General features: G+C 51.7%; 1 long non-coding RNA gene across 3 annotated transcripts in view; it reads right to left on the bottom strand.

Annotated features, from left to right (window-relative positions):
* Positions 1–22,051, bottom strand: part of LOC107530333 (uncharacterized) — a 124,573-nt gene that overhangs the window by 31,303 nt on the left and 71,219 nt on the right. The window contains exon 3 of one of the 3 annotated variants that reach the window (XR_015715292.1): positions 13,151–13,486. The exons of 1 other annotated variant lie outside the window; for it this stretch is intronic. This is a non-coding gene — a long non-coding RNA (uncharacterized LOC107530333). The remainder of the gene's footprint in view (positions 1–13,150; positions 13,487–22,051) is intronic. One more of the 3 variants, XR_015715293.1, reaches the window with a different exon arrangement.

The raw sequence follows: 22,051 nt of genomic DNA, 5'->3' as shown, positions 1-22,051 counted from the left end.
CTTAGGGTGGGGGGATGACAGGTCCTTTGACGACAGTCCTGGGTTCTACAGACCCTGGATTCTTCAACTTGAACAAAGGAAAGATTCTGGGCCGGGGAGGTGCACAGCGAGCTAGACCAGTACATTGGGAACGCTGCTATTCAGGCCTCCGAAGAGCAATTATTCCCTCCCCTTATTGCAAGAGGCCTCGGATCATAAACACATTGATTTCCTATCAGGCCAACAAGCTAGGCTGTAGCATGAACAAGCTCTCAGCAGAAAGGGGAGGCCTGGCTAACCCCCTGGTTTTGCTGAATCATCTTGGAAAATGCTAATGCCAGCCCAGGAAAGGCTTTTTTGGCAGGGAGCCCCGAGCCCCCCAACTTTCTGGAGTGGGCTGAGCCACAATCCCTGGTCACCCTTGAGTGGGTCACATGGCGTCCAGTATTCTTGCCCTGGGTGTTATTAATGGTTTTGGGCTTAAACCAGGTGCTGAGCAAGGGTTTCCTGAATACCTACTGTGGGCCTAGCCCTTCCACCCGAGCTACCTCTCTGAGTCCTCACATCTCACCCCAGGTGAGGCAGGACTTAATGTCCTTGAAGGATGACTCTGGGGTCCTGGCAGGAAGTGGCCTTGCAAGTGCTGCAGAAAGTCAAACTCGGGTCTTCTGGCTCCACCGTAGGCCCCCAGTTATATCCGGGCCTTCAGGGACTGGACTGGCTGTGAGACGGAGGCCTGACCACAGCACCAGCCAACCTGAGACATGACTGAAGGCTCGCCCAGGGCCTGGGAGGCTGCAGAGCAGGCAGAGTGAGTTCCTCTCGGGTTCTCCACACACTTTGGATGCTGACTGACCCTTTCTGATGTCCGACCTCTGTTGACAAAGGCCTTTCTTTTTCTTTTTTTTTTTTTTTAAAAAGTATATCTTTATTGATTTCAGAGAGAGGAAGGGAGAGGGGGAGAGAGAGGTAGAAACCAACGATGAGAGAGTCATTGATTGCAAAGGCCTTTCTTGAACAATGATTCTCTGAGGCAGGACTGGTGCCACATCCTACCATTTTACACATGAATAAATTGAGGGTGTGGGAGGTTGTGTCTTTACCATGAATCAAGGCCAAGTTCAGGCTCTTTAGGGTGACTTCCCAGTGCCTGGCATAGCACCTTCCACATTAGCAGGCCCTCAATTCCTTTTGTCAAATGAACACATGAGCAAAATACAGATTTTCCATTTCTTTGCTTAGTTTGGGGACTTCCAAAATGACCACATCAAAGATGTAGACCATTAGAGCAAGAAGGTGCTGTAGAGATCATCTAAACTCCTTGTTCTGCAGATGAAGAAACCAAGGCTCAGAGAGGGCCAGTGACTTGCCTACCATCACACAGCCAGTCAAAGGCAGAGCAGGCAGTAGACTTTTTCTTTAGTGCTCAGGGTGATCTGATTGTTCTCAAGGCTTTTCATAGAGGGAACAGTGATCATGGGCCAGGAGAAACAGGGTTTACAAACAGCCCCTTTGGGTGGGCAGGGAGAGGTAGGTGGAGAGAGGTGACGCTTTCTCAGAGCTGCCAATGCTGACAGGAGGGTTGGGGAGAGCAAGGCCTGGGATCCAGCAGGCTTTTCTGCAGCTCAAAGGGAGAGGGAAGTGAGGGCCTCCTGAGGGCTTCACTAAGCATCTTGCAGGGTCTCAGAGCCAGAAATCAGCCCGCCCAGTTTATCTCTAAAGACAGCAAAGGGGAAAAACCTTGGATCATTGGGGACACAGGCGTGCCACAGGACCCCTCCAGAAATGTGCGCTCATAGGAGAGGTGCGAGGTGTCTCCAGGCCCCAGCCTGTGTGTTTTCCCTGTTTTCTCACCTCTGCCTTTCTCTGTTGTCCCCAGTCTGCTTTGCTTTCGTTTCCTTTCCTCTGTCTTCCATTCCTGGCCCTCCCTCCCTGCCCTCACCCTCCTCACTGTCTCTGGGCTCCCTGGGTTTCTAACCCTTGTCTCCATCTCCTGCTGTTTGCCCGTCTATCTGCCTGCGTCTCTGTCTGCTTCCCTCCTTGTCTCCCTCTTTCTCTCTTCCCACCCTTCACAGTCTCTGCATGAAGCCCTTTCTCCCTTTCTCTCTAACCTGGGTCTGAGATCTCTGTCTTTCTGTCTCTCTAGCTCTCCCAAGACCAGAGCCCTTGTTCCCTTTGACCGGCCAGAGGCTGTGAAAACACCGGGGCCTCATAACCTGAAGGGCAGGATTGATGAGAAAATAAATTCCTGATTAGTGTTTTAATTTTAAGGATCTTTAGAGGAGACTAAACAACAAGAGTGGCTGGAGGAGAAAGTCTGCATTATTAAAACCATAAATCCTCTGTGGGAGGGGCAGAGAAAGGGGCTGAAAGGGAAGCAGAGGGGGGCAGACAGGTCTTCTTTTGGGGTGGGGGGTTGGTGGAGGCAGAGGTCAAGGGCGTGGGTTGTCCCCTCCCTCCTCCACCCATAGAGGCTTCCCTAGGGGTGGGGGTGGGGACACAGCAGGACCCCACTGGCCACACCCATGTGTTCCCTGAGGGTTAGGATGGGCCACAGGATAAGACAGATGGCTTGGGGGTGGGTGGGGATGGAAGCCCTGTTAGTTCAACCTTCCTCTCCGGTTGGCCCTGACCAGAGAGAGTGCAGAGGCAGGGCGTGTGCGAGGGGCCAGCCTGCTCACACGTAAGGCCTGGCCCTGCTTGTTGCCTCAGCCTCCCCATCTGGTGGGTGGAGAAAAGCTCAGTCCCTCGCCTCTGAGATGTGTGTGACAATAGCGTGAAAATGCACATCAAGCGCTGGCCCTTAGAAGGCACCCATTAAACACTGGCTTTCGTTCTTGTTGCTGGGAGAGAGCATTTTTCCCTCCACAGTCTCAATCTGATTTTCATCCCTTTTACAGACGGATAAACTGAGACCCAGTGGGCCAAGGCCCTTGCCCAAAGTCACAAGAACTTGAGCCCAGCTCTAAAGCCAAGTCCTCCTCTCCAGGCATCCCAGGGCCTGCTCTCAGAGGGACTCACACTTGCTGCCAGGAGACAGGAGGGGGAAGGATTTCTGGGAAGTGAGACCACTTGGTTTCATTGACAAGACCCAGGACCTGTGGACCATGTGGCCTGCAGGGAGGAGGCGAGATTGCCCATGTTGAAGGGGTTCAGAATAGGTCTCCTAAGGTGCTACTTTGACATGAGGACCACTGCATCCCACAACTCCAAGGGCAGCATTTTCATGTGTAGAATGTGGACTGTATAATATAGTGGGGGGGGGGGGGGGGGTGGTAGTGAGGAAGCAGCCCCTCCAGGGGATTTGCTTACCCCAGGTCTTTAGGTCCCACTTTAGAGGCAGGAGGGTTGTTTCTTTTGAGAAAGGAGCCTGGAGCAGGCCCATCAACAAGTAATTCAGAGGGAGGGGCTTGATAACCATCTTGGGAGGAGGCATGAGTGGTCCCTAGGGGTGAAGGCAGGGCAAACAGAGCCACTGTCCCAGCCTAGAGGAAGGCCACAGCTTAGCGTGCAAAGAGGAAGATAGAGAGTTTAAAGAGTTCAGCCATCTCCAAGAAGCCTCTGAGGTTTGGGTGGCCCCTCCTCTTCCCCTCCATGGCAGGGCTGCTATCATCAGCCAGAAAAGGTCACTATGGCCAGTGTCACCAACCTGGCCAGGGCTCAGGGACCCCCTGTGGCACATTGCTAGCTGATGGTGCCAATTTGGCCCCAAATCACTTTATAGGCTGCCCAAGGCCCATTGTACTGCAGTTTATTTTAATAAGGGAGCTTGAGTGTGGAGGCTACTGGGGCCTGCTGCCAGCCCCAGCCCTGCAAGTTCAAGGGCCCAGGGCCCCCTCTTGCTCTCATTTAATTGTTTCCTGTTGTTTAGTTTTAATTGTTAGAAATTGTCTTTGGAGCCAGTCCTCTTTCTGGTAGCTCCAGGGCGGGTCAGAAGGAGGGAGAATTTGGCTGCCTGGGGGTGGGAGAGGGATAGCTGACCACTGGCCTGTTTTTCTGCTTTCCTTGGGAATCTGTCCACATCCTGGCTCAGTTGGGGTCCAGGGCAGGGCAAATTATGACGTGTCAGTACTTCAGTTTAGACCCGTGGTGAGCTGGCCTGGAGAATATTTGGTTAGCAGACTGCTTGGGTTCTAATTCTGGTTTTGCTGCTTTCATTGTGGGTGATTTTGGAAAGTTACCTAGCCTTTCTGTGCCTTTCTTTCCTTGTCTGTGAAGTGGGGATACGAATACTAAGAAGGCTGTTGTGAATCTTTTCCCCAAACTTTAGCCTGGTGTGGTGCCCCATCTACCCAGGGAGGCACTCGGCCACCTCCTCTGGGACACCAGCTACTGCCCACTGGCTGGAGTGTCCTGCTGCTTGGCCTCACTTGGACATGGTCCTGGTCACCATCGGGAGTTCTCTCTCCAGCATCCAAGCCACACCCTCCTGATTCTGCCCCACTCAGTCTCTCATCCTGCCCTTGGTCTCATTCGAAATCACCTCCACCCTTGTGTCACCATAATGTAGTGCTGAACTGTTTTACATACAATAGTTTACCAATCCTCCAAATATCCCTCCAAAGCTGCTATTATCACCTCATTTGCAAAGGAGGAAACTGAGGCCCAGTAAGCAAAAGTGACTTGCTCAAGGTCACACAGCTCATATGAGGTGAGGAGGGATTTGAACTTCTGTCTACCTGCAAATAGGCAGGATTCTGACAGGTGCGGCTGGGGAGAGGAAGCGTCTGGAGGGGAGACCCAAGAAGGGTGTGGGCAGGTGGTGAGGGACCAGTGTGGCCCCAGTGCAGGAAGAGCAAGGGAGAAAAAAGCAGGAAGGAGGCTGAGGTCGTGGGACGCACCTTTTTCTGTGTATCGCAGGCAGCTTGAAATGGTTGAGAAACTTCTGGAAAAAAGTAAGGTGAAAGATGAAACCCTGGAGAGGAACCCCAGGGTACTGGGTTAAGGAGACAGCCCCACCCACCTTTGGCCAGGTTTTCTGGGTGATGGCAGTGGTGAGGGAATCCAGTCATTTTGGTGGGTGGCCCTTGGCCCACAGACTCAGTATGTAGTTACTGATGGTATGACCAAGAGAAAAGAGCACTGGATTAGGAGTCAGGATAGACCTTGGCTTAAATCTTTAGACTGCCAAATCTGTGTGACCTTAGGTAACCTCTCTGTGCCTCAGTTTCCCCTGCTACGAAATGGGAACAGTGACACCCACCTTGCAGGGCTGGGTTGAGTACTAGGTGACAGGCAGCAGTCAGCACAGCTTTTTGCCTGTCCTAAGGCTTTTCAGTGGTGGCTGTTTTCATGGTTTGTCCTGACCCCACCTTGAGCTCCAGTGTATTTGGACAGAGCCCTGCGCCTCTCTGCATGTCCGTTTCCTGGTCTATGAAAATGGGGAGGTGGGACAAGTTGACCCGGACAGTCCTTCCAGCCAGGATGGATGACTTTAGGTGGGGCCACCCTTCCCCTGGAGCTGCAGGAATGTGGACAGGGAGCTGCTTGGGGCCAAAAGGGTTTCCTGCGGTGACCTGTTCCCCCGGCAAGCAGAATGAGGGGACTGATTTGTCCTGGGCCTGAGGGGATGCAAACTGGAGCAACAGGAAGAAGGTGCTCTGGGGAAAAGGAACTGGCCAAGTGGAGGCCACGTTCACCTCCAAGCTAGGAAGCAAGCAGGGCAGGAAGGCCTGGCTGCTCCAGCCCCTGCTTACGGCCAGTGTCCAGGGATGACTGTCAAGTAGAACCGGGCAGGGAATTGTGTCAGCCTCTGTGGAACCCCAGGACTCCTTGGGCATGTTTCATAAATAGCCAGGACCTGTTAGCTCTGGCCATGAGGTCAGGACATTGCCCATTTTTCCCTGCTTTTGAAATCAGAGAGCTGGAGAGGGACTGCTGGGAGCAATTTACCAAAACCACAGGCCCTGGGCTCTGTAGCCCTGCTCGGCTGACATCTCACATCTACCACTCTGGTGCTGTGTGACCTTATGCAGTTTCCTTAGCCTATCTGAGCCTCAGTTTTTGCATCGGTAAAATGGGTTTAATTATAGTAACTTCTCTACAGAGGGCTGTGATATACACAGAAGAGTGGCTGGAACATGCAAGAGCTTAATAAACATGAGCTAAGTGGTCTTACCCCCTCCTTACCACACCTGTGAAATGGTGGTTCCTGCCTTGTTGCACAGATGAGAAAACCGAGGCTAGAGATGGGAACGAGTGCCCGAGGACATGGAGCTTATAAGGTAGTGGAGCAGGAGGGGACCCAGGCCTGGCTGACTCCCAGGTCTGAGACTCACCCCTCACCTAGCCTTACCCCTGCAACAGGTCCCAGGGGTGCTGAGCAGAGGTGAGGAGGGGGAGAATTCTTTTTCCCTCAAATACTTTCAGTGGAGCTGAGAGAGGCTCTCAGAGTCCTGGCTGGCTGTCCTGGGGATGTTCTGGGGTTAGGGTATCTGCCCAGTCACCTTTTCTCTTTTTTTTTATGACAGTTTTTCCTATTTCCTGAGCCCTGTCCTACATCAGCAACCATACTAGGCATGACACCACATCAACTCATTTAATCTTCACAATAGCCCTATGAGGTTGGTGCTATTTTTCCGTATTTCAGTTGAGAAAACAGAGAGATTAGTTTTTTGCCCCAAGCCACACAGCAGATCAGAGCTAGAAGGGCTGGGACCAGAGACCTCTGCCCCTCTGCTTTTCAGCCAGCTGTAGTACCAGGGGATGCTCACAGCCAGTTATGTACATGCCCTATGCCTCAGTTTCTCCATCTGTAAATGGGAATGATGAAGACTGTACCTATATATTTTCTAGGACTATTGGGAGATCCACTTGGTTAATGTACAGAAAAAAACATTTGGGACAGTGTCGGACTCAGAGTGAGTTTTCCATAAGTAAAAATTAGCTCTTTCAGCTGCTTTCCTCTACAATCACTCCCAACTATTCACCATATAATTAATGATGATTATCTTATCTCTTGGGAATGAAATAGACACACCATGACTGTGAAGCCAGTTATACTAGGTCTGCTTGCCCTTCCTGGGGAGATAAGGGCTGAAAAGGCCGAAACCCACGTGGCGATCTCTAAATACTGTTCAGGAAGAAGAATTTTGGAGCAGGAGGAAAACTCTTGGCCTAAGTTTGCTGATATCCCAAACTATTTTCCTCCTTGTTTATTTTTAAAATTTCTAAATCAGGGACTTCATGGAGAAGGGGACCAGGGCTGGGCATTGTGGGTCCCTGGCATGATCCTTGGCCAGAGTGGCCTCAGCAAAGACCCACTGAATGAACCCGCGAGTGAGAGCTGATTCCTGAACTCACCTGAGGAGGAGGGGCCTCACAGGTGACAGGTCTAGTGTCCCTCTCTTGAAAGAGGCAGGAGTCCCGGCCTAGAGAGGGGAAGTGACTTACGTAAGGTTGGATACAAATCTATGGGCATTGGAACTGCAGGCTCCCTGCTCACCCCTCATGACCTTAACATTGACAGGACGCCTCACTTGGCCTGGCAAGGACACAGCGTAACAAGGGGAGAGAGGGTGGTTCCCATCCTCATGGGTCTCACCACTCAGCTGGCTCAGGGTTGAGCTGCCTGGTAGATTGGAAAATGGAGCCAAGAGACCTGGTTCTAGTCTCAGCTTTGCCACTTTCTAGTTCTGAACACTGGGGGGCTCACAGAAAGGGAATGAGCATCAACAGAAACGTGGGGCCCTCCCGCATTTGTATGGCCTCTCAGAGTTTACTGAGAGCATCCACAGCGTCATCTCCATCAACCCCCCTCTCACAGGGCTATGGCAGGGGAAGGAACATAGAAAACCTGCATCTTCCACGTTCCAGCTCTTGGCTCCTTCTCTGGCTCCATCTCTGGGCCCGTGTATCAGCTATCGCCATAATAATGCTGTGAAACAAACCATCCCCAAACTCAGTGACTTCTAGCAATAAGCATTTATTCTCACATGTGTGGGCCTGCAGGTTCTTCTGATCTAGGACAGGCTTAGCTGGGCGCTCTGTCACAGACTGCGGGTTGGGCTCAAGCTCATTCAGGTTCAAATATGTTCTATGACCCCAGCCAAAGGGCAACAGCCTCCCAGGGGAACCTCTCCTTATAGATACCACCAGAGTGCAAGGGAGCAGGTCAAGTCATGGAAGCACTTTTCAAGCCCCTGTTCTGCCATGTCTGCTAATATTTCTTGCTCAGAGCAAGACCCATGGCCAAGCCCACCTTCGGTATGCAAGAGGTGTACCCTGTGCACAGTGGGAGGAGGAGGGGAATAAATATCTGCTGAATAATAACCCAATCTACCAGGCTGGAAGGCCCCCAGCTTGAATTTACAAGTATGGAGAGGCCCATTTTGGCCACTACTGTCTCGCAGGACCCCTTTGCCCTCCAGAGTTCAAATGCACAGTGCCCAGGCCAGGGACAGGGGCTGCAGACCGGGTGAGCCCTGATCCCTGGGCAAATCCTTGTCCCCCTTGGCTTTTTTGCTGTTTACCTGCAATGTTCTCCAAGGCCCCTTCTAAGGGCTCTGCCAGTCCCTGGCCCTTCCTCCCCGTGTGTCCTGCCCCCCAGCCCCCCCAATGCAGCTGGAGCCTGTGGAACAGAACGACAAGCCCCGTGCCACGCTCAGCCGGCTGGCACTTCGGCTCACAAACACCTCTCCCTGAGAAGAGAAGCGCATCGAATTTCCACGCTGTGAAAACGGTCGGCGTCTCGCACCCAGGCAGCCCCCGCTGCGGGGCAGCCAGCTGCTTCCACGGTGGGACAAAGGCGGGTAGAAATTCAGATTAGGACCAGCCACTCTTCTCCCTGGGCATAGGGGCTGGCGGGTGAGAGGGGCCGGGGAAAGGCAGGTGGCCAGGCCACCCCCACCCCAGACCTCAGTGTCCTCGTCTGTGAAATGAGCGTGGGTTTTGGAAGGCCCTTTCTAGCTCTCAAGCCATATGGCTCTAAATGGACCTGCCTTTGTTCAAAGACTGATTTTGGTATCTCAAACATACATATCCAATTCGCAGGCCCTGTCCTTCCCTCCCCTTCTCTGACCCTAGACATATGCGATTGGCAACATCACCTCCTCCAGCCTGCTGCCGGGCTTGCTCTCCCTGTGGCTAGCTGGCTGCCGGGGCTGGCGGTGCCTTCCTGGAGCTTGACACAGGCCACAGGCAGGGACACATGGGGTCTTCATTGCCTGAAAGGCACCCATCATGGGGGCCGGCTCCAGAGGGCTCAGCCAACCCTTCGAAAAGAAGGTCACTCTGTTCCCAGACAGAGTATCCCTGATAACCCCCGAGGAAGCTCCATGTGCCCTCGAAGGCCTTCTGAGAGCACAAAGCCAGGCTGGGCCGGGGTAACCCCGGGGGGGGTAAGGTGGAACTGCAGGCAAGAGCTCTCTCGGGAGACTGGCACCTCTTCTCACGGTCCTTCACCCCTTTTGACAAAGGTAACGGAGTTAGTGGGTAACAATTTCCAGATGGGATGTGAGAAAAGGAGGCTCCAGCCCCATCTGGCCTCAGCCTGTTGGCTCCGTGCCCTCTGGGGACTCACAAATGTCAGTGGCCCCCGAGCTTGGTCCCTAAGCATCACCCTCTGCATGTTCTTTGCACACACCCATCCAACCCCCTGACGTCGGGGACCAGAGCTGTAAGCTGATCCCTGCTGCCCTCTCTTCTGAGGTCCCAGACTGTCCCTTATGAAAACTTGGGGTGCTGTTACCACCCCCAGTTTTAAAAGGGCAAGAGAGGGAGCAGCTGCCAGAACCTGAGAGAGCTGTACAAAGGGAGCCTGCCTACGTAAGGGAGGCAGAGAGGGAGTAAGTACCCTGCTCACTCTCCTCCCTCCCCTCTGCTCTCCTGCCCCATTGATGGAACCAGCCAGAAGCTAATGGGCAGGGACCAGAGAGCCTGCAGATGCCGCCCAGGCAGCCAGCCTCCCAGGTTACAGAGCAGGGCAGGCAGAGGGGCAGGATGTGGGTCTGGAGGTGCAAACAGAGATGCCCAGCTCAGGGGTGCTGAGGAAGGAAGAAGTCATCAAGATATGCTAAGTGTGTTATCCTATCTCTCCATCCACCTTTGGGCTTTCTCCTCCGTGGGCATCAGGATCAGGGCCTGGGAACTCTCAGGGCTTTGGATTAAGACAGACCAGGAGCTGAATCCTAACTCTGCACTTCACAGGCTATGTGACCTTGAGCAAGTTACCTCCTTACACCTCAGTGTTCTCACCTGTAAAATGGGAACAAGAGCAGCTAACTGAAAGCACTTTTGGGGAGTGAATGAGAAAATGTACAGACTGTGCTTGAAACATAATAAGTGCTCAATAAATGGATCTCATTTTTATTCAGATTTGTCTGTTCTTTATCTCTTGTTTGAACCTCTGGGTTGGTCTCTGTCCCCAGTCTCAGCCCCCCTCATTCACCCTCTACACTGCCCCCAGGATGTTTCCCCTAAGACCCTGGTCAGATTATGTCATAGTCTTCCTTGAAAACCACTCATGGGTCCCCTCTGCCCAGAGAATAAAGTTCAGGTTCTTTAGTGTAACAACCAAAGCCAATCAGCATCCAGTCTTAATCCCCCTGACCAGACCCTGCCAATTCCTCCCTCAGTTTCCTCGCCTAAGTGACACTGATCTATTCTGTCCCCACTGTCCTCAAATAGCCTTTAGGTTTCCAAGCCTTGGCCAGTGCTGTACTCCCCACCTGGATGTCCCTTCTCTTTCTGTCCCACAGATGGGACTCAAATGCCTTGTCTTCCATGGAAGTTCCCTCACCACATCTACATGTGACTGTCCCAGCATGTTTCTTATGCCTCCATGTGGCACTTATTCCATTTTGCCTACTAGCAGAAGCAGTCGTGGCATGTCTGTCCCTCAACAGCATTTTGAGCATTTTGAAGGCCAGTCTTGTGGCACCCATGTCTGGCTCTTTGCCATCCCTAAGCCAGTGCCAGACATGGCTGAGAGCCTACTGTGTGCCAAGGTGATCCATATGCATCCACACTGATCTTCAGAGGATGCTCACAGGCCTGGGCATCGCTATGCTTTTTTACTAATAAGGAAACTGAGGGAAGCTTTGGCCTTGGCCACTTGGCTAGTATGTGGAGAAGCAGGCTCTGGACCAGAGGTATCTGGGCTCTGACATCTGTGCTGTCCCACTCCCTGTGGAATTATTGAAAAATGGACCAATGAATGAATGAATGAGTGAATGAATGAATATAAGATGGCAATAGCAACATGCCATAGAGGATAAGAGCAAAACAGATTTGGGTTCAAGTCCTGCACTTTTGACCTTGGAGCAGTTGTTTCTCTTCTCTGAGCAGAAAGCAAGTGCTCAGGAAATGTTCCTTCCCGCCCTTCCCAACCCCCCAACACACTGTCTTCTGACACAATCCGTTTTCCTGGTCCTGTCGATGAATCAGGCTGGGTTCCAGGCAGGTGGGGACTTCCAGTAGGGAGCGAAGAACCACATGGCTGAGAGTGATGCTGCGTGGGGAGGCCGCAGCCTGTGGGGAGCCCAGACAGTTGCTGACACTGCCCTGCAAGCCAGTGTGGGAAACACTTCGAAGAGTGGGTCCTGGTGGCTTGGCTGGACAGCCTAGCTCTCCCAGTAAAGACTGGAGCTTTACAAGGAGCCCCAAAGGGGCCCACGGCTGCTGCTCCCCTGAGGGTGGGCTTTGTCGAAGGAGTCTTTGCTGGAAGGTGCTGGGCAGCCCAGAAGTCTGCACCTGGGACTTAGCCCGGAGCATGCATGGCCTGGGTTTGGCCTGAGTGTCCAACGGCTGGGCAGCATCTCAATAACAGAGCAAGGCTGCCCTTTACCCTTCTCTGAGAGAGGTACCATGGACCGGAGCCATAAATCAGCCACTTTAATTCTCATCAGGGACAAATTTGGCAAAGAGATTGCTGGCTCCAGGGTGAATGGGCTGAGGGGTCAAAGAGCAAAGCTGGTTAAAATGGTGTCCTGCCCTGAGGCCCGCAAGTGCCTGCTCACTTGCCCTGTGGAATGTTCCGATTAATGACAGGAGACAATGGGAGAAGTTATGTTAATATGTGAGTCTCCAGCACCTATAGTACTCAAGCCTCAACATGCATGACAGCCAGCAGTAAAGAGGTGGGACCTCCAGACCAAAGGATTGATTTGTTCATTCATTCATTCATTCATTCATGCATTCCTTCATTCCTTTATCTGCTGGAACACTCGGCCCTGAAATCTTTGCATGGCTGACTCCTCAATATTCAGGCCTCCTCGGCGGCTGCCCTAACTATCCTTTCGAATGGAGTCCCTGCCCCTCCATCCTACCATGACACTGTTACCTTTTTGTGTTTTATTTCCGTCACAACACTTTCCAGTAACTCAAGTTCTCTTGTTTATTTCTTGGTTTCCTGGTTTGTGGTCCACCATGCCCACTGGAAGTAAGTTCCTTGAAAGGAAGGATCTTGCCTTCCTGTCTGCTGCTGTGTCCCCAAGTGCCTGGCGCTATGCCTGGTCCACAGTGGCCCTTCATCCATCCAACATTTTTCAAAACCTCCCCCAGTTGTCAGGTCAGTGCTGGGGCCCAACCATGGCCTATTTGCTGCCCTCAGGAGAGTTTAACAAATGGGGAAAGGGATGTGTGTTAACCATGTGTTGCTGATGCTTTGACATCTGGGATGTTGATCCCCCAAGAGACTACTTCTCCCAGGCCGGCTGATTCCTTGAGAGTGAACACTTTGCCTGTGAACGTGCCTCTTACATGCAAACCAATCAACTAGAGACCAAACCCCAAACACCGCATTTGTCCCTCTATGGGGCACTCTCACTCTGGGCTGCTATCCACCTGTCCTAATCACCCCAGGGCCAGGTACCAGGCAACTAGGGACAGGCCCTAGTCCCCAAAGACCCTGAAGTTATTGAGACTGGCCCGCTTACCCTGCTTTGCCCATTCTTCCCACAGAAACCACAATAAAGGCTCCTGCCCGCGTTTTTCTCCTGCTCCCTCTGCCTCCTGACTGACCCTGGTGCTTCCCCGTGTAGCCCCCATGCATGGTGTGCCCCTTTCTCTTGGCAACTGTGAGTAAAAAACTATTTTTTCAATGGTAGTCATCGCCTGGTCTGTCGGCCTTACCATATCTGAATAATAGTAAAACCTACATTTTAAATCAGGCCACAAGAGTGAAGGCAGGCCCAAGGTGCTCAGGTGACATGGGGAGGGGCATGTAACTCACATTGGGGGTCCGCAGGAGCTTGTATCCAAGTTGCATCAGCTGAATTGGGGAGGTGGTGGGCCTTCTAAGCCAAGGGCATGGCTCAGGCAGAGGTTTACAGCAAAGAAGGGGATGGAGCTTTCTGGTAATTCACATGGTCCCACGTGGCTGGAGCAGAGTTGAGAGGAGCCACAGGACAAGAGGCTGGAGGGAGATGGGGAAAATCTTGGATGACTTTGAATGAAGCTGGGTTTGCTTTGGAGCAGGCCACAGGCACACAGGGAGCTGTGGATGGGGCCCATCAGATGCGTGATCCCTGTATTTTTTTTCCAGGCTGGAGTCCACTTGGTTGCTGTCCTGTGTGGAACGAGGGACAGCATCAGTCCCTGATTCCCACTCGCTCAGCTACACCCAGGCCCACGCCAGACCTCAGCACTCCCAACTTGCCCTTTGCTGAGTCACTCAAACAGCTGCTGTTCCTGCTGGGGGCCCCAAACTGAGTCACTTCTGCCCATGTTCTCCCATTCCCATTCTCCCCACCCACAACATCCAAGGGTGGAGGACAATGGTCTAATTTGGTAGCTGATGGAATCATCACTGCACGTGGCACCCAGGGGGTCAAATCCTTTGGGATTCTGACTCCAGTACCAATTTGCTGAAAGAAACTGGAGTGGGGAGCAAGGCCATGTGGAAGGGGTGACAGTTGTGGATGTGGCCCAGTCTGGGTCCTCAGAGGCCTGATCTAACTGGCATGTCCATCTTCCTCTCCTGTTGTCTCCTTAGGAGCCTGGCCTTGCTCCAGAAACAAAGACAGAGGCCCCCTTGCATTGGCCTGGAGGGAGCCCAGAAGGCATGGAAGGAGGCCCAGAGCCAAAGGAGAAACCCCCATGGCTGAGCGCCTTCAAGCCAGGATCCCTACGAGTGAGGAAACAGATGTAACACTTGACTGTCCGCAGCCTTGGCTTGAAGAAAATAACACAGGCTCTCTGGAGAGGTCGCTTATGGCATTTGCTCCATTCATTCATTCATTCATTCATTCATTCAACCAATATTTTTCCAGAGCCTACTGTGATGTTCTAGGCACCAGGCATACAGCAGTGAACAAACATCCTGAATCTCTGTCACCAGGGAGTTTAAATTCCATCAGGGGAGTTAGCCAATAAGTGAATAAGGAAATAAATATAATGTCATAAGGAATAAACATTAGGGAGCAAAATGAGTCGGTTTTAAAAAAAGAAGGAAATGAAGGAAGGGGAGGGCTTAGAGAGGGGCGTGTCAGCTCTGACAGGGAGAAGGATTTACATTTTAATATGACCCATGAGCAGCTGGGTGGAAAAGCTGTGCCAAGTGTCACGGAGAACGAAGAGAGGGCTAGGAGTCGCTTCCCTTCTCATGGCATGTGTGGCCTGGCCAAGAGGGAGGTTCTTGCCCAAATATAATGGTTACCATTTAGTGGGAACATGTTAGGTGCCAGTCCATTACATGGGTAATTTCATTTAATCCCCACAGCAATTCTTTGATGTAAATATTATTATTTCCCCCCATTTCATGGGTGAGTAAACTGAGGCCTGGACCCATCAAGTCACTTGCTCAGGATCACATAGCAGGTGCACAGTGGGGTTTCAGCCATTCAGCATCTAACAGTCTGACAGCTGGGGCAAGGGGCTTAACCATAGCCGCACAGCTGTGGCACAAACACATGAGGCTTTACCCAGTTGGCAATGGGGATGGGGCCACTGAAGGGGTTTGAGTAGAAGATTTAACTCAAAGGAAAGGCAGGAGGATAAATTTGCAATGATAGGGAAACTCAGTGGGAAGAAAGACATGAGATGGGCTTGAGAGAGGCAGGCCACCATGTCCGAACTGGCAGAGCTTATGGTTAAAGGCATGGACCCTTGACCCTCACTGCTTGGATTTGGTTCCAGCTCTGCCACTGTAGAGGGCTCTATTGGTGCCCTGCCCTGGCCCCTTGGCCCTAACATTTGATTGCACTGGCCTGACTCCCAACTCTGAGCACCAGCATTGCTTTGCTGAGAAATCAGCTGCTGGAGCCCACTCCACCTGCCAGGGACTCAATGCCCCCAGGAATAACTCTCAGCTGTGGACTAAAAGAGTTGGGGTATCAATACCCCAGCTCCCAAGTGTTTCCCAGAGCTCCCCGGAGGGACCGAGCTCCAGTGCTCATATTGGTAACTTGTTTGATAACACACTCCTCACTGGTCGCCTCACCTTCTCTGTCTTACTTCCTTAGTCCCCTAACCGGGGTTCCCTGGACTCACTGCCCAAATATACTTCTTGCACTTGTAAGTAAGGGTTGGTTTCTGGGAAATCAGAATAAAACAACCCGTTTTCAGCTGTAAGGCTTGGGGAGACTTATTTCACCTTTCTATGCCTCAGTTTCCTCATCTATCAAATGGGAATGATGTTGACAAATAATTCACCCAATGGTCACTATGACAGGGAATTGAGTTCATAACCACAAAGAACTTAGTAGCTTGCCTGTAGTAAGTTCTTAGCAAATGTCTGCCAAGATTGTTTCAAAACAGAAGGCAGATGAAAGAAAGAGGCTGGTTGTAAGAAGGGAGAGGGGAACAGATGCATGAGAGTTGGCAGCTGAGCAGGGAAGAGAAAGAACCAGGACACAGCCAAGTTTGAGCCTGGAGAGCGAAGAGAGAAGTGCAATTTACAGCATTCGGTGGCCAGGAGGAGGAGCTGGGCTTGGGGAGAGGGGGTGAGCGCAATTTTAGAGCCAGAGTGTTTTCAGGTGCCAGACAGCCATGTGCAGACATCTAGCAGGCAGGTGAGTCAGTGGGGCTGAGCCAGGGAGAGGGCAAATATGGCAGCCGCATGCATTTGGGGGTTACCTGGAGGGGAAGGAGTGTTGTGGCTATGGAGTTGGGTGGGGAGCAGGTCGGGGTAGATCAAGCAGAGGTGAAGATGGTGAGGAGGGGGAAGATTGGAGAGGCCGGGTCCTCTAGGGAGCGGGAGGTGGGGAGGACATGGGAACCAGTCCATAGGTAACGTGCAGGGGAGGGGAAGTCCTCTTCCTGAAATTCTGAAATGATGGGCATTTCTGAGACTAGAGTCATGGCAAGCCTGTATCTTGAGTCTGGTTGCCTAGAAGCAGAGCCTGAGGTCGGGATTCAGTGCACGATTGATTGGGAAAGAAGGGGAGAGAGGGAAGAGGGATTGGCAGGGCAAGTCTCAGCTGGAGCCTTGCTCAGCCTAATCCCACAGGGAATTCCGCAGCGCAAACTAAACCACAGGCACGGGGGCTGGCCTCTTGCGCTCACATGTCTCTCAGCTGTTGGCTCCTGCTGGGTCAAGGGCGAGTCTCCAGCCCAGGGAACAATCTGTGCTCCATTAGCAGACAATACAGTAACTGAGGAACTGGGCATAGGCCCCAGAAAGGGATGGAATGGGGTGCCACCGACACCAACAACAACCTGGAGAAAGCCTCGCTCAGCCAGGCCCGTCCTGGCTTGACTGACAGACCTCTTATGGACTAACAACTATGTATCGTTCTCACCTGGAGCCAACAGGAGACTCACCTTGGCCGAGAGGGGAAGCAGGATTCCCTGACTGTTCTTGCTTTCTATCAAGAGAAGGAGGCTGACATCTGATCTTCACTCAGATAGCTGGGCTAAGAGGGGGCCCTGTGCACCCAGATACCTTACCGCTGGCGCTCCCTGAGCCCTGGCTACTCAGGCCAAGCCCTGAGCTAAGGGCTCTGCATGCACCGTCTAATGATCCACGAGAAAGGTGCTCGATTCCCCCTTTCACAGAGCAAAAAGCTGAGGCTTCCTTGCTCGAGATCAAGCAGTTAAGAGAGAATGGAATTGAACTCAAGTTTCTCTGAAGTCAGAGCCCAAGTTCTTAACCTCTTCCTTGCCTCACCACTTGGTATGTTGGGGGGTGATGAAGGCTTTAAATTGTATTTTACTTGGCAGGATACACAGGGGCAGCTATCCTGAGTCCCCAGAAACTATCGCTCAATTGCATTCACTGCACCCCACCCCAGTCCTGATATTTTAAAAGAAGCAAGAAAAGAAAAGAAAAAATATTTTACCGTGAACCCTCTAGACTGAGGACCCACACACCTGATCAATGTTGAATTGAGATGCTACCCACAGGTGCCACCCCACCCAACCCCAGAGAGGACCCTTGGGTTCAGCTGGGTCCCCAGAGGCAGGCCATGGTCTGTGTGCAGACCTCACTCTGAGAGCTTCAGGACACCATGAGCAGCTCTTGCTTGGCCTGGCTTTCCTCAGTCCCGCTGACCTCCAAACTCTAACGAGGGCCCCGTGAAACAGAGCAGTTTTGGCTGCAATACTTTGGCCTGGGGAGGAGCCAGAACCAAACACAGGGGACATTCCCAGCTCCCCTGGAAGAGCCAGCATTCCCACCCCCTGGCAAACCTGGGAAGTTGTCCTGGTTTGAGCTCTGCTGGGCCCAAGGCCACAATTGAGAGAGGAGGCCACTCTGAGCCACAAAAGCCCCCTGGACTGGGTGTCTGGAGCCTTGGATGTTGAGCCCTTCTCCGCCTCAAACTCACTCAGTAGCTCAGGATCAGCCACTTAACCCCTGGGGCTGCGGTGTGCTTGCCTGGAAAAAGTGGATCGGTCTGTGGCCTTCCTTCCAGGTGGTCGTGTGGACCAGATGAGGTCAGATGAGAAAGTGCACAGTGTGTGAACGCTGGCCTTGAACCCAATAGTAAACATGAGGCATTTCTGCTGGCTGTTCCCTCTGACTAGAATGTTCTTCCTCCAGTTTTCCACAACTTCTCTCCTACACATCTCAGGTCCCTGCTCAAATGTCCCCTTCTTAGAGAGGCCTTCCCTGACCACCCATCTGAAAATAGAGTTTGCTTTTTAGCTTCAAATAAAGTGTTTATAAAACAGATTTTGCTCAGCTCTGTCCCCTCCCCTGCTTTATTTTTCCTTTGTGCCTATCACCACTGGTATATGTTTATTTTCTCTTTCTCTCTCTCCCGCGTTTAGGATGGAGCTCCTGTGGGTAGCAGCCTCACTGCCTGTTACCCGCCCCCTCACCTTACAGCAAGACTCCCCAAGAATGTTAAATGGCTGTAAGTCCCCTAAACCCGCAGCTCCCTTGTGCCCCTGCGCCTTCCTTTCTGCGGCTCCCGTAGTGCAGAGTAACCTCTCCATTTTCCAAAACTCTCACCTGGCTTACCAGGGGTCCCCTCCTCTGTGTTCAATTCTACCTCTGGGCGCTCCCCCAGTAACTGCACCCTCCAGGCAGCATGGGCCAAAGTGTGTCTGTGAGTCCCCACGGCCATGGTCATTTCTTTATGGCTAGGCTGATGCCTGGGCTGGCACCAGAGGGTGACCAGGAAGTGGGTGGCACAGAACTGCTCACAGCAGGATGAGCAGTCACATGAAAACACGTGGGTCCCAGCCTGGGCCCTCATGGTGGTAACGGGTGGTCAAGAAATAAGGACCGAGCTGGACCAGAGGATGAGCAGGTTCTTTTCTATTGTGATTTGCATCCCAAACAAAGCTGGGTTCAGCTTGGCTGTAGCCCTGTGCAGGGTGGCACCAGGTGAGGGTCTCTCTGGAAAGGTCTGGGGTCTCATGAGCCACCTGGTGGTCTATGGGTGGGGGTGAGGAATGAGCTGGTGGAGATTGCTGGATCCTGGTCAGGAGAATGGGGTTTAAGAAGAGAGCGAATAAATGGGCAAAGTCAAAGAAAGCCCTCTGCTCAGCAGAGAGAACAGTGGCCGGGTAGGGGAGCAGGCTGCCAATTTCCGCCAGGCCGCGGACCAGCAGTGTGACCTTGGAAAAGCCATTTCATCTCTCTGGGATTCAGAGTTTGCTTTTTAGCTTCAAATAAAGTGTTTGTAAAACAAATTTTGCCTCACACACGAAAAATGGGATTCTGGCATGCTGGATTGGGAAGGTCTGAGTAGACAGAGTTTAATGGGACAGTGCTGTGATTGATTAGTAATGTCTGTCATGGGCACTGTTAAGGAGTCTTGTCATTCCTGGTCCAGAGTATCTTTCACTCTGACATTTCATGATTCAGTGACTCCATGGAGCTAACAACTGAGTGTGCGCATGTCAAGGGAGGTGGAGTCTAAAGGATAAAAAACAGTAGCTTAAGAAACTTGGGTCAGACCCATGGAGAGCTCCAGAACAGATGGCGAATGGGAGCAGCTCCAGAGTCTATGCAGAGTGCACACTCGGATGGTGGCTTTTTTCTCAAACCGAGTCGATAACCACTACTGAACTGTGAAATAAATTTAGTTGACTACGAGCACTATTTTAAGAAGATAGAGTAGAACAGAAGAAAATAGGATGAAATTGAATGGAATATTTTAGATTTCAATGTGAAGGGGTTTAAGACACACTTCCCCAAAATATGGCACTTGGCATATTGCATATTTTAAGCTATAGATTTTTGAGAAAATGGCCCAAGTAGGGAAGCCACACTGAACCCCTACCGCCTTCTTCCCTGAGGCAGGTCAGGTTGTAAAACCCTCCTGTGAGAGATGCCCTCCATATACCTGGAGAAAAGGAGTGTCCTCGTCTCCAAGACAAAGGGCACCAAGAAGAGCCTGAACACACAGACCTTGCTAAGTGTCCCGCAGTTTACTATAGTGACATGCTCCTTAGCCTGTCATAGTCCCACAGCTGTCCACCCTTCATCACACCTCATAAGCATACACAGCTCTAACTTTCTTTGGGTCTTCGTTTCCTTATGAAGGCTCCCATGCTACATAACACTTGTATTAAATAAATGCATGCTTTTCTCTTGTTAATCTGTCTTTGTCAGCTTAATTTTCAGACCCAGCCAGGATCCTAGGAGGGCCTAGGAAAGCTTTTTCCTCCCCTACAAATGTATATGATAAAGTTAAACACTGTTTTGAGGGCCTTTCCAGTTATATATGTGTATGTGAAGATGGTCACGATGGCTTCTAACTGTGGCTCATGGTCCAGACATTTGAGAAACTATGAAGGAACTGGGTGACCACGAGCCACAGTTAAAAGTCACAAAATGTATTGTGGCCCCTTGTGGCTCTTTCTTGGATCACTCAGCCAGGTAAAAGCCTGCTGCCACGTCATGAGGAAAGCCAAGCAGTCCTAGAGAGAGGCCCACATAGTGAGAAACTGAGGCCTCCTGCCAACAACCACGCCAGCCATCTTAGAAATGGATTCTCCAGCCCAGGAAACCTTCAGGTGACCGTGGCCTAGACAACATCCTGCATGCAACTTCGTGAGAGCCTAATCCAAGAACACCCCAGCTAAGCCACTCCCAGATGCCTCACCCACAGAAACTGAGATAATCAGCGTTTGTTGTTTTAAGCTAAGGTTTAGGGTAATTTGTTACACAGCGATTGAGAAGGAATACACTTTCAAAGTTATGCCCTTTGATTGAAAAATTATACAGCTCTCCTATACAGGAAAGACTTCAAGATCCTGTGGGATGTCTAAGAATCAGAGTGAATGAGAAAATTGCAAGGAGACTGGAGAGAGGCAAAGCTGCCTTGGCTTGCCCCAAAGCAGGGGAGGTGGAAGAGCAGATTCTGATCATGACCCAAGCAGCGAAACTGGCTGACTAGACAGAAGCCTGGAGCACTTGGCAAAGAACGAGCCAGAGTCCAAGGGCCAGCCTGGGTTCATCGATGTCAAGTTTCTCCTGATTAAACATTTCCCCCCTTTTCATAGGATGACTAGATAAGCAGATCAGGGGATGAAGGGCAGGTTATGGTGGTTGAACAGCCCCCATCCATGCATGGAGTTTGTGTGGAGGGGAATGAATTGGGTGAGGGGACTCACCGTGCAAACATTGCCCTGGCTTCAAACTTCCAGCAATTATTCCAGAGACTTGGATGAAAACACGAAAGATGTGTTCATCCAAACCTTGAAAGCACAAGTTATTTTGATACAACTGATTTATAATCCAAAGCTCTCTTCCCAGGCAGAATGCTGGTCCAAAATCAACAAGAAAAAAATTTAACAGTAATCAATATAAAGTCAGGCACTTTCAGATAAAAAAAAAAAAAAAAAAAATCAATGACCCAAGAAACAACCCCAGGGTAGTGGAGGGGCCAACTTGGCAGAACTCCACCTGAAATGATCTGCTCATTTTTATTTGGCCCCCTAAAGCACAAACAACGTGACATGGCTACTGAAACAGTGGGCCCAGACATGGGCTCCTAACTTAATGGGAGCTCTGGTGGTGGGAGTGACGGCCCTCCCTGCTTCCTGCTCCGCTCAACTACACCTAGTGGTGGGGTTTTCAATCTGGACCCCACTCTTTATAGGCCCAGAGTGTCCAGAGGGGAGACCCAAAAGGGGGCAGTAGAACCTAGCGTCCTCATGTGAGGAATGATGGAACCTTGGGGCAAGAAGCAAGGGACAGGAGAGAAGGCTGAGCACGGACAACTTTGGGGGTTGACCTGAGGAGCAGGGAGGAGCCAAGAGCAGTGGGTGGAAGTAACAGGGCAACCGATTTGGGGTCACTCAGGGGAAGGAGGTTCTGATAGGTGGGCTTGTCTCTGGGTGATTGCCCAGAATGAGCTGCCCATCACTGGGGTGAGCAAGCTGAGACCAGTTGGAGCACAGTCTGGTCCAAGTGGGAGGCTGGACCATAAGAGCCCAGAGTGTCTCCTCTTCTCTGTCCGGCCATGGCCTCTGGCTTCCATGGGGACTTTCTCAAAGGCTGGGGATGGTCCGTGGTCGGATAAAGGGGCAGGTCAGCAGAAGAGAGAGGGTCACGGGGAGGGGGTAGATCTGCAGGGCTCCGTGGCCACTCACCAAGGCAGACAAGGTCATTCCTTTTGGCATCACACAGGCCAATTAGTGAGAGGAGAGGAGAAGCCCAGGAGCTGGGCAGCTGGACCTCCTGTAGCCCCAAACATCTCCGACAAGGCTCTGCAGAGCTGCAGGCGCACACTCA

This window comes from Miniopterus natalensis, chromosome 11 (genome assembly GCF_054644295.1).
Source record: "Miniopterus natalensis isolate mMinNat1 chromosome 11, mMinNat1.hap1, whole genome shotgun sequence".
NCBI classification, from domain to species: Eukaryota; Metazoa; Chordata; class Mammalia; order Chiroptera; family Miniopteridae; genus Miniopterus; species Miniopterus natalensis.
Note: the sequence above shows the minus strand (reverse complement) of the source record. Positions and strands in the feature narration are given on the sequence as shown.